The sequence below is a fragment of the Pongo pygmaeus genome, chromosome 3, assembly GCF_028885625.2.
Source record: "Pongo pygmaeus isolate AG05252 chromosome 3, NHGRI_mPonPyg2-v2.0_pri, whole genome shotgun sequence".
In the NCBI taxonomy this organism is placed as follows: Eukaryota; Metazoa; Chordata; class Mammalia; order Primates; family Hominidae; genus Pongo; species Pongo pygmaeus.
The window spans coordinates 30,441,132-30,453,805 of NC_072376.2; the positions used below are offsets into that span (position 1 = coordinate 30,441,132).

The 12,674-nt window shown below is 37.5% G+C and overlaps 1 long non-coding RNA gene across 1 annotated transcript in view; it reads left to right on the forward strand.

Moving 5' to 3' along the window:
* The window catches only part of LOC129035215 (uncharacterized), a 41,907-nt gene extending 29,928 nt beyond the window's left edge, over window positions 1-11,979 (forward strand). Inside the window, exon 5 of the long non-coding RNA XR_008502145.1 lies at window positions 11,855-11,979. This is a non-coding gene — a long non-coding RNA (uncharacterized LOC129035215). The remainder of the gene's footprint in view (window positions 1-11,854) is intronic.
* The last annotated feature ends 695 nt before the right edge of the window (window positions 11,980-12,674 follow it).

Consider the following 12,674-nt stretch of genomic DNA (forward strand, 5'->3'; position numbering starts at 1 on the left):
TTCTGTTAATTTTTATTGAATTATTTAAAATTTTGTTATTAATGTATGAATTATTTTTAAATGCTGAATACAATTCTTTTTGTATTTTATTTTCTATCAGTCTGTGGCTGAAAATATTCTTAATATTGGGTTTTGAGGAGCAGAAATTTTAAGTTTTGATGAAGTTCAACTTATATATTTTCCTTTTTTATTTCATGATATTTTTGTCTTGGTTAAGACATATTTCACTATTTTAAGGTTCCAAAGATATTCCCTTATACTTTTTTTCTGAAAATTTATAAATTAAGCTTTCATATTTCAATTTTTGATTAATCTCAGGTCAATTTTGGATAGGAGGTAAAATATGAAACAATCCTCTTTTAAATTAATACATATGCTGTATATGGATGTCCACTTGATCCAGCATTATTTAAGTAAAACATTTTTTTCTTCAATGAATTGCCTAAGTGTCTGTTGAAAATCAGTTGATCATATACGTGCAGGCCCATGTTTTGGCTCTATGTCCTGTTCCATGGACTTGTAAGTTTATGTTTAAACTAATAACTACACTGGTTAATTGTAGCATTATAATTAGTCTCAAGATCAGGTTGTATAAATATTTGTAATTGGTTCTTTTTTTTCAAGATTGTTTTAACTGTTCTGGATACTTTGAATATTTATACAAATTTTAGAATTTGCTTATCATTTAAAAATCCTTATGGAGATTCTGATTGTGATTGGATTGGCTTATAGATTATTTTGGAGATATCTACGAACATGATAGAGTTTTCTGTTTTCTTAGGTTTTAATTCATTATTTTAGTGAGAGGTGAAGCCAGCTGGGCTTCTGGGTTGGGTGGGGACTTGGACAACTTTTCTGTCTAGCTAAAGGATTATAAACGCACCAATCAGTGCTCTGTGTCTAGCTAATCAGGTGGGGAATTGGAGAAATTTTGTGTCTAGCTAAAGGGTTGTAAATGCACCAATCAGCACTCTGTAAAACGGACCAATCAGCACTCTGTAAAATGGAACAATCAGCGTTCTGTAAAATGGACCAATCAGCAGGATGTGGGTGGGGCCAAATATGGGAATAAAAGCAGGCCACCGGAGCCAGCAGTGGCAACCCACTCCCGCTTGGGTCCCCTTCCATGCTGTGGAAACTTTGTTCTTTCACTCTTCACAGTAAATCTTGCTGCTGCTCACTCTTTGGGTCCACACTACCTTTATGAGCTGTAACACTCACCGAGAAGGTCTGCAGCTTCACTCCTGTAGCCAGCAAGACCATGAACCCACTGGGAGGAACAAACAACTCCAGATGTGCCACCTTTAAGAGCTGTAACACTCATTACTTAGGTCTGCAGCTTCACTCCTGAAGTCAGCGAGACCAGGAACCCACTGGGAGGAATGAACAACTCCAGACATGCCACCTTTGAGAGCTGTAACACTCACTGTGAAGGTCTGCAGTTTCACTCCTGAAGTCAGCAAGACCACAAACGCACCAGAAGGAACCAATTCCGGACACATTAGTAATGATTTGTAGTTTTTAGAGTAGAGCTTCTTTTGCACCATTGCATTTTTATCCCTAAATATTTCATAATTTTCTGTAATTTTAAACATTTTTAAATTCAATTTTTAGTACTGTTGTGTAGAAATACAAAATTAATTTTGGTATATTGATCATCTACCTTGCAACTTTGGTAACTTCCCTTATTATTATGTGGGTTTTACTTTGTTGTCATCATTTCTTTAGGGTTTCTCAGAAACACAGTTTTGTCACATGTTAAAAAAAAAATGGATGCTTTCACTTCTCTCTTTCAAACTTGGATGCCTTTTAATGCTTTTTCTTGTCTTAATGCACTGGTTCAGACTTCTATTAAAATAATGAATGGAATTGTTAAATCTGCATATCATTGTCATCTTCTCACTTTTAGGGGAAAATGTATTATATTTCCCTTTTAAATATGATGTTTGCAGTGCAATACAACACTACAGTTTATTCCTCCAGTCTAACTGAAACTTTGTAACATTTGATAGACATCTCCTCTTTTCCCATCTCACCCTCCCTCCTTGCCCCCTAGCCTTATTTCTTGCAACCAAGAATCCTAAATAATGCAATTACTCATAGCAAGTGGGACCTATTATGTATCCTGTTGTAATTGATTTCCCCAGTAACATACATCCATCAGTTTGTCCCCTGCTATAACTCTCAAGAACTCCATATACAGAATATCTGGTGTTCTCATATTACCTACTTGAATGTGTTTTATGCATTTTCTTTCTTTTCATTGCAAATACATGTAAAAATACAGAAAAACACAAATAATAATGTAACAATATTTATAATCTTATCTTCCTTCCAATAATCCCTATCCATATTTCCAGAGACAAAGACCATCAAGAGGTCAGTGTATGCACTTCTAGTCTGTTTTTATCCTTTTACCTACATGTATATTTGTTTGTTAACAAATTTACTTTGAAGAGTGGCATTTTAAAAATATATATTATAGGCCGGGCATGGTGGCTGTAATCCCAGCACTTTGGGAGGCTGAGGTGGGCAGATCACCTGAGGTTGGGAGTTCGAGACCAGCCTGACCAACATGGAAAAACCCCGTCTCTACTAAAAATACAAAATTAGCCGGGCACGGTGGGGCATGCCTGTAATCCCAGCTACTCCAGAGGCTGAGGCAGGATAATTGCTTGAACCTGGGAGGCAGAGGTTGCAATGAGCCGAGATCACGCCATTGCACTCCAGCCTAGGCAACAAGAGAGAAACTCTGTCTCAAAAAAAAAAAGAAAAAAAAGAAAAAATTGTGTGTGTGTATATATATATATATATATATATAATGACTCCTTTCGCTTTTTATTTAGTCCTTAAAACCAATTTCTCTCTACTTGCATGTCTCTATCTCCCTGTATATACTATTTTTGATCATTGTTCCATTAATAATCCATGTTCTCATTATCTATTTCTCTAATGATGGGCATTTAGTTATTTCCAAATTTTAGTTACTACAAACAATGCTGTGATTGATCATTCTTCCTACATTCAGCCATCTGCTGTGATTTCTACCACCAGACGATTATCATCACAGTTCTGGTTGCCTGTCTCTAATTGTCTGGCTGGCCATCCTCCCATTATCTGTTACCTAGACTTCTCATCATGGATCTGTCTCTCCATGGTATATGCTGTCAGCACTCAATTCTTGAAGAAGTTACACTGAGAAATTATCTAATTCAGTAACCTGAAATTGAAGTCTTCTTGTATCTTTTTCAGACCAAGGAGTGTGTGTACAAGATCATGAATAAATCAAATCATTATGAGTTCTTATGGTTTCTAGTGTTCCTCCCCCAACCCCCAGCCTGCCCCGCTCAACCAATGGTTATCAAGTAAAATTTGCAGCTGGTGTGCTTCATTTTAAAATGACTTGGCTATTTAATATCTTTCATGAATCCAGTTTAGAAGTAAAAGATACTATCGTTTTTCATAGTATTTGTTTTTGACATTGTAAGGGAATCTAATTCAAGAGGAGGAAGGCAGTCAGGCATTGTTTAAACAACACCAGTTTCTTTAGTTCTGTAATAAAATAGGTGTGCATTTGTTAGTGATTATCTATGACTAATTCACTCTGAAAAAAAAGCAATGGGGATCAGAATTTACTTATAATTGTTGTTGTTGGCAATATTACAGTCTTGTTATGTTTCACCATTGAGTTTATGCCTGTGCCTTCTCTGTTGGACTCCCACCCCAAGGTGGTTTAAGATTGCGTATCTAAAAAACACATGCCCAGGCCCTGAAACATTCAAATGTGATAAAAATCAATTTTACCTATGTTATTCCCAGCTGAACGCCACTTCTGATGTACATCAGCTTCAAAAGAAATTAAAAGATAAGTAACATGATTACAATCAGATTAGCTTGTCTAGGTAGACAAATGAGATTGCAGAGTTGTCTGAGTGAAGATACTTCCTAGTATCTTTCTAGAGACCAGTTTACATCACATTAAACAAAAATGAGTTTCCAATATGTGTACTATATAACAAAGTGGATAAATGAAAACTCCACCCTGTGAGTGAATATGAGTCAGGGAAACTTATTTTGTGACTATTTGATAATTACTTCCTGTCATTCTAATACTATGTGGTATCTAAGAAAAAACAGGATCATTTTCTGAGAGTGCTTTTTTTGCTCAAACTAAAAGAAGTATTTTTATTAATTATTATTAATAGAACCCATGAAGGTCAAGGAGGGGAGGGAAATCAGGGAGAAAATACCTTGACTCACAAGTTATTCTCCGTTGTAGAATAGGATAAGGAAAAATATTTAGAGGGCAGTTTAAAGGTGGGGGGGGGTCACATCTAACCAGAAGAAAAGAGGGAACTACATTAATAAATACTAAAAAGACAATATGCAAGAAATAGGGGTAGGTTCAGTTTCAATTAATGTGAGATCCATAGTGAAGGAAAAAGCTCCTGGCTCTATTTATGTTACTTATAAAATGACTTTTATTTTCCAGCCCAGAAAAAAAAGAACAAGTAAAGTTATATAGAGCAGGTAAAAAATAATTGGGCAATGTTTATTCAAGCTAGTGTGATAATGTCACCCTAAACCATTTTCTTTTCGGTCTGTAATTATTTGGGGCATTAAGAAAAAATAAACAGGAAATTAAAATAATCAAATGCCTTGATTATTGGACAATTCCAGGATTAAGAATAGGAGCAAGTTTAAAAAAAAAAAAAAGCGCATGACAGAGCTATTGAAGTTAAGAGTAAAGGATATTGTAATCCCAGTGTGTCTGGAATTGGTGGGTTCTTGGTCTTACTGACTTCAAGCATGAAGCCACCGACCCTCGCGGTAAGTGTTACAGTTCTTAAAGTGGCGCGTCTGGAGTTGTTCGCTCCTCCAGGTGGGTTCGTGGTCTCGCTGGCTTCAGGAGTGAAGCTGCAGACCTTCTCGGTGAGTGTTACAGCTCATAAATGCAGTGTGGACACAAAGAGTGAGCAGCAGCAAGATTTATTGCAAAGAGCAAAAGAACAAAGCTTCCATGGTGTGAAAGGGGACCCTAACGGGTTGCCATTGCTGGCTCGGGCAGCCTGGTTTTATTCTCTTATCTGGCCCCACCCACATCCTGCTGATTGGTAGAGCCCTGTGGTCTGTTTTGACAGGGCGCTGATTGGTGCCTTTACAATCCCTGAGCTAGACACAAAGGTTCTCCACCTCCCCACCAGATTAGCTAGATACAGAGTGTCCACGCAAAGGTTCTCCAAGTCCCCACCAGAGTAGCTAGATACAGAGTGTGGATTGGTGCATTCACAAACCCTGAGCTACACACAGGGTGCTGATTGGTGTGTTTACAAACCTTGAGCTAGATAGAGTGCCAGTTGGTGTATTTACAATCCCTGAGCTAGACATAAAGTTCTCCAAGGCCCCACCAGAGTAGCTAGATACAGAGTGTCCATTGGTGTATTTACAATCCCCTAGCTAGACATCAAGGTTCTCCAAGTTCCCACTAGATTCAGGAGCCCAGCTGGCTTCTCGCAGTGGATCTCACACTGGGGCTGCAGGTGGAGCTGCCTGCCTGTCCCGCGCCATGCGCCCACACTCCTCAGCCCTTGGGTGGTGGATGGGACTGGGAGCCATGGAGCAGGGGGCGGCACTCATCGGGGAGGCTCGGGCTGCACAGGAGCCCACGGAGGCGGGGGGAGGCTTAGGCATGGGGGGCTGCAGGTCCTGAGCCCTGCCCCCTGGGAAGGCAGCTAAGCCCCGGTGAGAAATCGAGTGCAGTACCAGTGGGCCGGCACTGCTGGGGAACCCAGCACACCCTCCGCAGCCACTGGCCCAGGTGCTAAGCCCCTCATTGCCAGGGCTGGCGGGGCCAGCCGGCTGCTCCGAGTGGGGGGCCACCAAGCCCACACCCACCCGGAACTCCAGCTGGCCCGGAAGCGCCCCACGCAGCCCTGGTTCCCGCTCGCGCCTCTCCCTCCAGATCTCCCTGCAAGCTGAGGGAGCCGGCTCTGGCCTTGGCCAGCCCAGAAAGGGGCTCCCACAGTGCAGTGGTGGGCTGAAGGGCTCCTGAAGTGCCGCCAAAGTGGGAGCCCAGGCAGAGGAGGTGCCGAGAGCCAGTGAGGGCTGTGAGGGCTGTGAGGGCTGCCAGCACGCTGTCACCTCTCACCAGCACTCTGGGAGGCCGAGGTGTGTGGTTCATGAGGTCAGGAGATCAAGACCATCCTGGCTAACATGGTGAAACCCCAGCTCTACTAAAAATACAAAAAAATAAGCCAGGTGTGGTGGTGTGCACCTGTAGTCTCAGCTACTCAGGAGGCTGAGGCAGGAGAATTGCTTGAACCTGGGAGACAGAGGTTTCAGTGAGCTGAGATCGTGCCACTGCACTCCGGGCTGGGCAACAGAGTGAGACTCCATCTCAAAAAAAAAAAAAAAAAAAGTAAAGGCTATAACAGAGTAGAACAGAGTAACGTGAATGCAAGCCCTAAACATAAGACCTGTTTTTATACCACAAAGAAATAACGAATTGTCCAAATGGTTCAACCATAAATGCCCATTTTCCCAGTCACAAGGTTTTTATTTTTATGTTTTTTAATGTCTTGTGATTGCAGAGCTGCTATGCTTTAAGATTTCTTCAAATTGCATAAAGACATGGAAAAATATATCTCTGAATTAATAGAATATTTAGAATTATTTGATGAAAAAATATTACTGAACATCCATTTAGAATTTGTGATACTTATTAGCATTTTCATTATGCACAAAAGGGAAGAAAACTATATGTACATAAGGCATACAGTACTGCTTAATTTGACCTTTTTATAGGAAATGTGACTATATCCTTCACAAAAACTGCAAAAGAAAAAGGAGAGGCAGGGAATTAATTATGAGTGGAGGAATCTTGGGAAATATTTCAAATAGACTTTCTTCATTCTAAACAAAAACAGTACCTTATCACCTTAGCTTCAGCAAAGTCAGTTCTACATATAACTAAATATCAAATTACAACATGCAATAATTTAATAAAGCTTTTTGATCTCTAATTTAGATCTTTCTTTTTTAAAAAAATTGAGCTTAAACATTAACACGGATAAATGAAGAGCTCAGTTAAGTGTTTATCATCAAAGAATTGCATGGCGTTTCCATGACCATGCACAGTAATCCTCATGAATATATTTCGGCAAATGTTGATATCAATCGGTTATTTCTTTTGTGATCTAGATATTTATTTCAAATAGTTATTTCCAGAAATCAATATTTGACTCACTTTTCAGTAAATGTCTTTAAAATGAGAGTTTTCTATAGCTAAATTAATTCAATTTATATTTAGAGTTATATTTTATGAGCAATTTGGAAGTGGGACAGCTATCTTGGAATGTATCAGCTCTGAAGCATTAAAAAAAAATTTCAGCTGTCTTGGATCTTTCAACATTTTTTCTGGTTCTCTAGTTTTATTTTTTCTCTCTCCCGTGCCTTCTCTCCTGTTTCTCCCCCTCTTACTACACAATCTTGCCATTTAAAAAAAATCAGGTAAAAAACCTCATCGTATGGTGGTTGTAATGCTTAAATGAGGAAGTCTTGTACAATGCATAGCGTATTGCCTAGTGAGTATTCAATCAATGTCCATTGCTAGTTTTCTTTTTATTCAGCACAACCCAGGGTTGTTATTTATAAAAAAAAATCAATGATATTAAGCTATATCAGATGGGTATGTTGTGGCACTGTCACAGGATTGCTTGACATAGCTAATGGTTACTTTTTCCCTCAAAGGATTTCTTTTGTGCATCAAATAGTGTTGTTCATTTAGCACAATTTATACACTGAGAACAGCATATGTGAAATGCTTGTGTTATTCAAAAAGTCTTCTAATATTTTAGGTTGTCCATCATACTTTGGGAACAAAAACAGGCTGTTTGGTCTATAACTTCTCCAGGGTTTTGGTTTTTCCTCCAAAATGTTTTTGACCACTATTTAAAATTGCATTTAATTATTTATATTTCATTATATTTGATTGGTTGAAGGATCCTGTTACTGAACTGCTATCTGGAGCCACAATTTCCATTAGAAATGAGCAATTATTGATTAAGATTGCCCTGCTAAATAGTTTTGATCTATCTAAATCCCTCCAGCATTCTAGACTTCTTTTTTTTTTTTTTTTTTTTTTTTGAGACGGAGTCTTGCTGTCGCCCAGGTTGGAGTGCAGTGGCGCGATCTCGGCTCACTGCAGGCTCTGCCCCCCAGGGTTCACGCCATTCTCCTGCCTCAGCCTCCCGAGTAGCTGGGACTACAGGTGCCCGCCACCACGCCCGGCGCATTCTAGACTTCTAAGAGAACTTTTGTCACTCTGGTTTCAACTGTCTTTGGAAATACCAAGCTAAGTGAATGCTTTATCAGTTGTTTTTATCTTTATTTAGTGCTTTATGCATGATGCTTTCTAGCTCAGGACTATGATTGCAGCAGGAGATACAACGGTCCAAGATTTCTCTCTGAATCAATATTCTAAGTTGTAAGACATTATCTCACAAAACAGATTCAGAGCTATTTCTTGATACCCTTTCTGTATGTAATGAACCTTGGGACCTTATTAAACTTAGTTTTTCTTCTTGGATATGTGCCTTCTGCATCCACACAGAAAACCATTTTTTTTTTTCTTGCTTACCTAAATACCTGAGTTTCTAGTCAGTTCCCATGTACTGAGTTACTTAAGTGAAAATGATAATCTTCAATAAAAGGCAACTTCTTATCTGTGGTTCACTCGCCATCAGAAAGCATGATTGTATGATTGCTAATTTTTTTCTCACTGCTTTGAATTTATTTATATATTAAATTACCACTTTCACTCTTGTATATGCTATCAGAAATTGTCTTTTTCTTGGTAAAAAAAAAAAAAAAAACTTGGTTAAAGTTATATAATTTATTTCCATTCTGTAAGAAAAACCTTGATTTAACAATTGGTTTGCCTTAAATGTATAAAGTAATATAAAGTTCCTGTGCCTTAAAGAATTTTTGAAATAAGCACAAAACTGGTTTCCCTTTGTCTGCCAGATTATTAAGCCCTTGAGACATAATTAGGAAGACTAAGGATCCAAGTAGTAAAGGAACTGTTAATGCTTAGCTAACTAATAAGGGTTTTTTTTTTTTTTCCAGAGAGTTTCAAGGAAGAAAATTCTGATGATTACTATAAAAAAAGTCATCAAAAAATTTAAATTTCTTCTTTAGGAGAATGACTCAATATACTCACCATAGCATTCCCTACTGTGGAATACTGTGCAGTATTTAAATTTGAGTAAAGGCACTATAATTTTAAATTTCTTCCCCCCACAGCCCTGTATCTCCAAAGGAACATTCATAAGCATTTGGTTGGAAATGGGCACTTGAATAAAATTATAAGATTCTGGAAGGTGAAGAGTCCATATGAACCATCAGTTTTGTATAATCAGTCATTTTGATTTAAGTCATCTCTTTTTTCATCATCATCAACATCATCCATTATTATAAGTGATTATCATAGAATTTATTATATATACATGCATGTGTGTTTGTATGTTTATGTATATATGTTTGTGTGTGTGTGTGTGTGTAAAATAAAGGGGCTGGAAATACAAAGAGTCCATAAAAGTTTATCATTTGTTTTGTTTAGGGATGCTAAGACAGACATTATTGACAATTTAAACATAACTGACAATAAAAAGAGCATATTTTAGCTGCAAAATGAGAAATCAACCCAAGCATTGATGGTGTTCTGACCTATATGAAACTGATATGAAGGAGTCAGGGAGTGATTGGCATAGTGGTTCACAAATGATGATACCTCAAACAATAAAAAAAACTTTCAGAGGTGGTGAGAATGAAAATGTATTTTAGGGGCCGGGTGCGGTGGCTCACGCCTGTAATCCCAGCACTTTGGGAGGCCAAGGCGGGTGGATCACCAGAGATTGGGGTTTGAGACCAGCCTGACCAACATGGAGAAACCCTGTCTCTACTAAAAATACAAAATTAGCCAGGCATAGTGGTGCATGCCTGTAGTCCCAGCTACTCGGGAGGCTGAGGCAGGAGAAATGCTTGAACCCAGGAGGCAGAGTTTGCGGTGAGCCGAGATTGTGCCATTGCTCTCCAGCCTGGGCAACAAGAGCAAAATTCCGTCTCAAAAAATAAAAAAATAAAAAGAATAAAAAAGAAAATGTATTTTAGGTAGATGATATGAAAGGAATAAAGGATTGGTGGGAGGATGGCATATCCTCTGTTCAGAGGATGTCTGATATGTCCTGAATTTTTGGACTCAAATAATTTTAAAGTCTCACATCAATCAACTATTGAATGACAGTTAATACTTTTTATCTAAGGATAATGAACATGCCATTCCTTAGGAGAAAAACAATTTTTAAATTCAAGTGTCTTAGAAGCTTTGTAAATATGTATCTCTTGACCTTGGTTTCTTTTTTGCCGAAATGTGAAGATTTCAACAGATGATCACTCTGGTTGTTTCTCGGCAGGCACTTTTAAAGAGAGATATTGTTCCGGGTTTTGTTTCCGGATTCTCACATTTGGGGTTGAATTTTCCTTTGAAAAACACGTATTTTAGAAAATGAAAATTTTAGAAAAGTTTAGAAAATTTTAGAAAAGGCCCAGTCTCCTCTGTGATGCAAAATATAAAATAATAATAATAATGGGAAGAAGAAAATAATAATAACAATGGGAAGAAAAATGTTCTAGGACTCAGGAAACTTAGGTTGCAGTTTTAGCATGTCTATTCTCCAGCTATGGGATTTGAGACAAGGCCCTTTAAAATCTTTGAACTTCAATTTCTTCCTGAAAATGGCAGGATAATAGTTCCCAATGATATCTCAGGCATGTAGTGGGAGTCAAAACAATAATATATTCAAATGTTTGGTAAATCTTAAAATATTCTTAAATTAAAAGTATTATCAATAAATTCAAACATTGGCAATTGGAACAAAACAACCCTTGGCACACTGTCCTCTTATTACCCCTTGACAGATCCTATTTCTTGCCTTTTGCGTTGCTGTACCACCTCTGCTTGGAACACCCTTTGACAGGATTATCTGCAGGGCTCATTCTCTTACTTCCTTCAGATCTCTACTGAAATGTCACCTTATCAGAGAGGACCTCAATTCCCTGACATCCTATATCAATTAGCAACACTCACTCAGGTACCTCTATCTCCCTTACCATGCCCTATTTTATGTTCACATGTCTAGTTTTTCTACCAAATATTTCCCTCTTCCAACACCCATGTGTATAAAATCCAGTAAACAGGGATCTGGGTTTGTCTTACTGTGTATCTCTTATCCCCAGAAAAGTGCTTGACGTGTAGTAGGCACAAAATAAATATTTGTTGAGTGAATGAACAGACTTAAAAACTGTTTGAGGGAGCTTTGAATTAAGCTTGTATAGGCAAAATGAACCTTGTGATTCTTTTGTCTTCCAGAAGCTCATTTAATAAGCCTTTACATTTATCAAGGACATATTGAAAGCTCATAAAACATATACGTCATGTCAAAGCTCCAAAGTTCCTTTGAGTGTTACTAATGTGATTTACTTTTAGAAAACTATGTATTGCAAGGAAATTCGTGCTTGTGTCATGTCAAAACACGAAATAAAAACAGCAAATATATGGCATTTTAGATATTTATAAAAATTAAGGGATCTTTCATTGTATGAAGGTCAATTATCTAAAGAAGATAAACCCTAATTACTTGAATAATTAGTTCAGAACCCATGGAAAAAATAATAAACAAGTACTCACATTTATTTCATCCACAGATCTAAAATGCCATGCATATCATAGATGTGCATGTATGCATATGGCAAGACCTCATTAGACAACTATGATTTTTATATTTTTTACTGACAGGCTCTTCGAAAGACTGAAGAAATTGACAGGACCAGAGAGAGTCCAACTAGAAGAATGTCAGACAAACCACTGAAGTAACATGTTGACAAAATAACAGCTCTAATAAATTGCAATTTGACTATAAATAACAGTTTCTCTGTTCTTTTTGGTATACTTGTAGAAGACAGCAGCTGGGATCTGCACCTCTTTAATTAGGTAGTATTCTTAAGAATAATGTGGTTTTTGGCACGTCACATAATCTTAACCTATTATTTGTTGAATTAATACATTTTTGGAAGTTTTTAGCAATGCCAACAGGAATTGATTATCACTTCAATAAAACTAGTTTTGACATTTCTAACTGAGTCTTGCTTCTTTATATTAATAAAATTTCAACATTTCTGGAAATACTTAATGGAAAATACAAAAGAATGAACTGATATAAGGTGCATACAGTTGTCTTATTTATCCAAAATGAAGCAGATAAAATCCTTCCAACCTACCTATGGAGAATTTAATAGTAATAGAAGGACAGAGTTAGCCTTTATCTTAGCATAAGGCTTTTGAAGGCATGCACAACTAACAATGCTTATAATCTAGGTAAAGTCATAAACTGCATACAGAATATGAAAGTGTCCTTCTAGAAGTTAATGAAAGTTTAATGAGGCCATTAAGTCAACTGATAAAAGCTAAGCTTCAAATCCCAGGAGTTTTAAAGAAAGCAAAAATATCTGAGCAGTAATTGGAAAAGTTGAGTTGTATTTCTTACATGAAATCTGACGAAAGATTGGATTTCATAATAACAACAGTGAGCTTCCCATAACACCATTATTATGGCGTG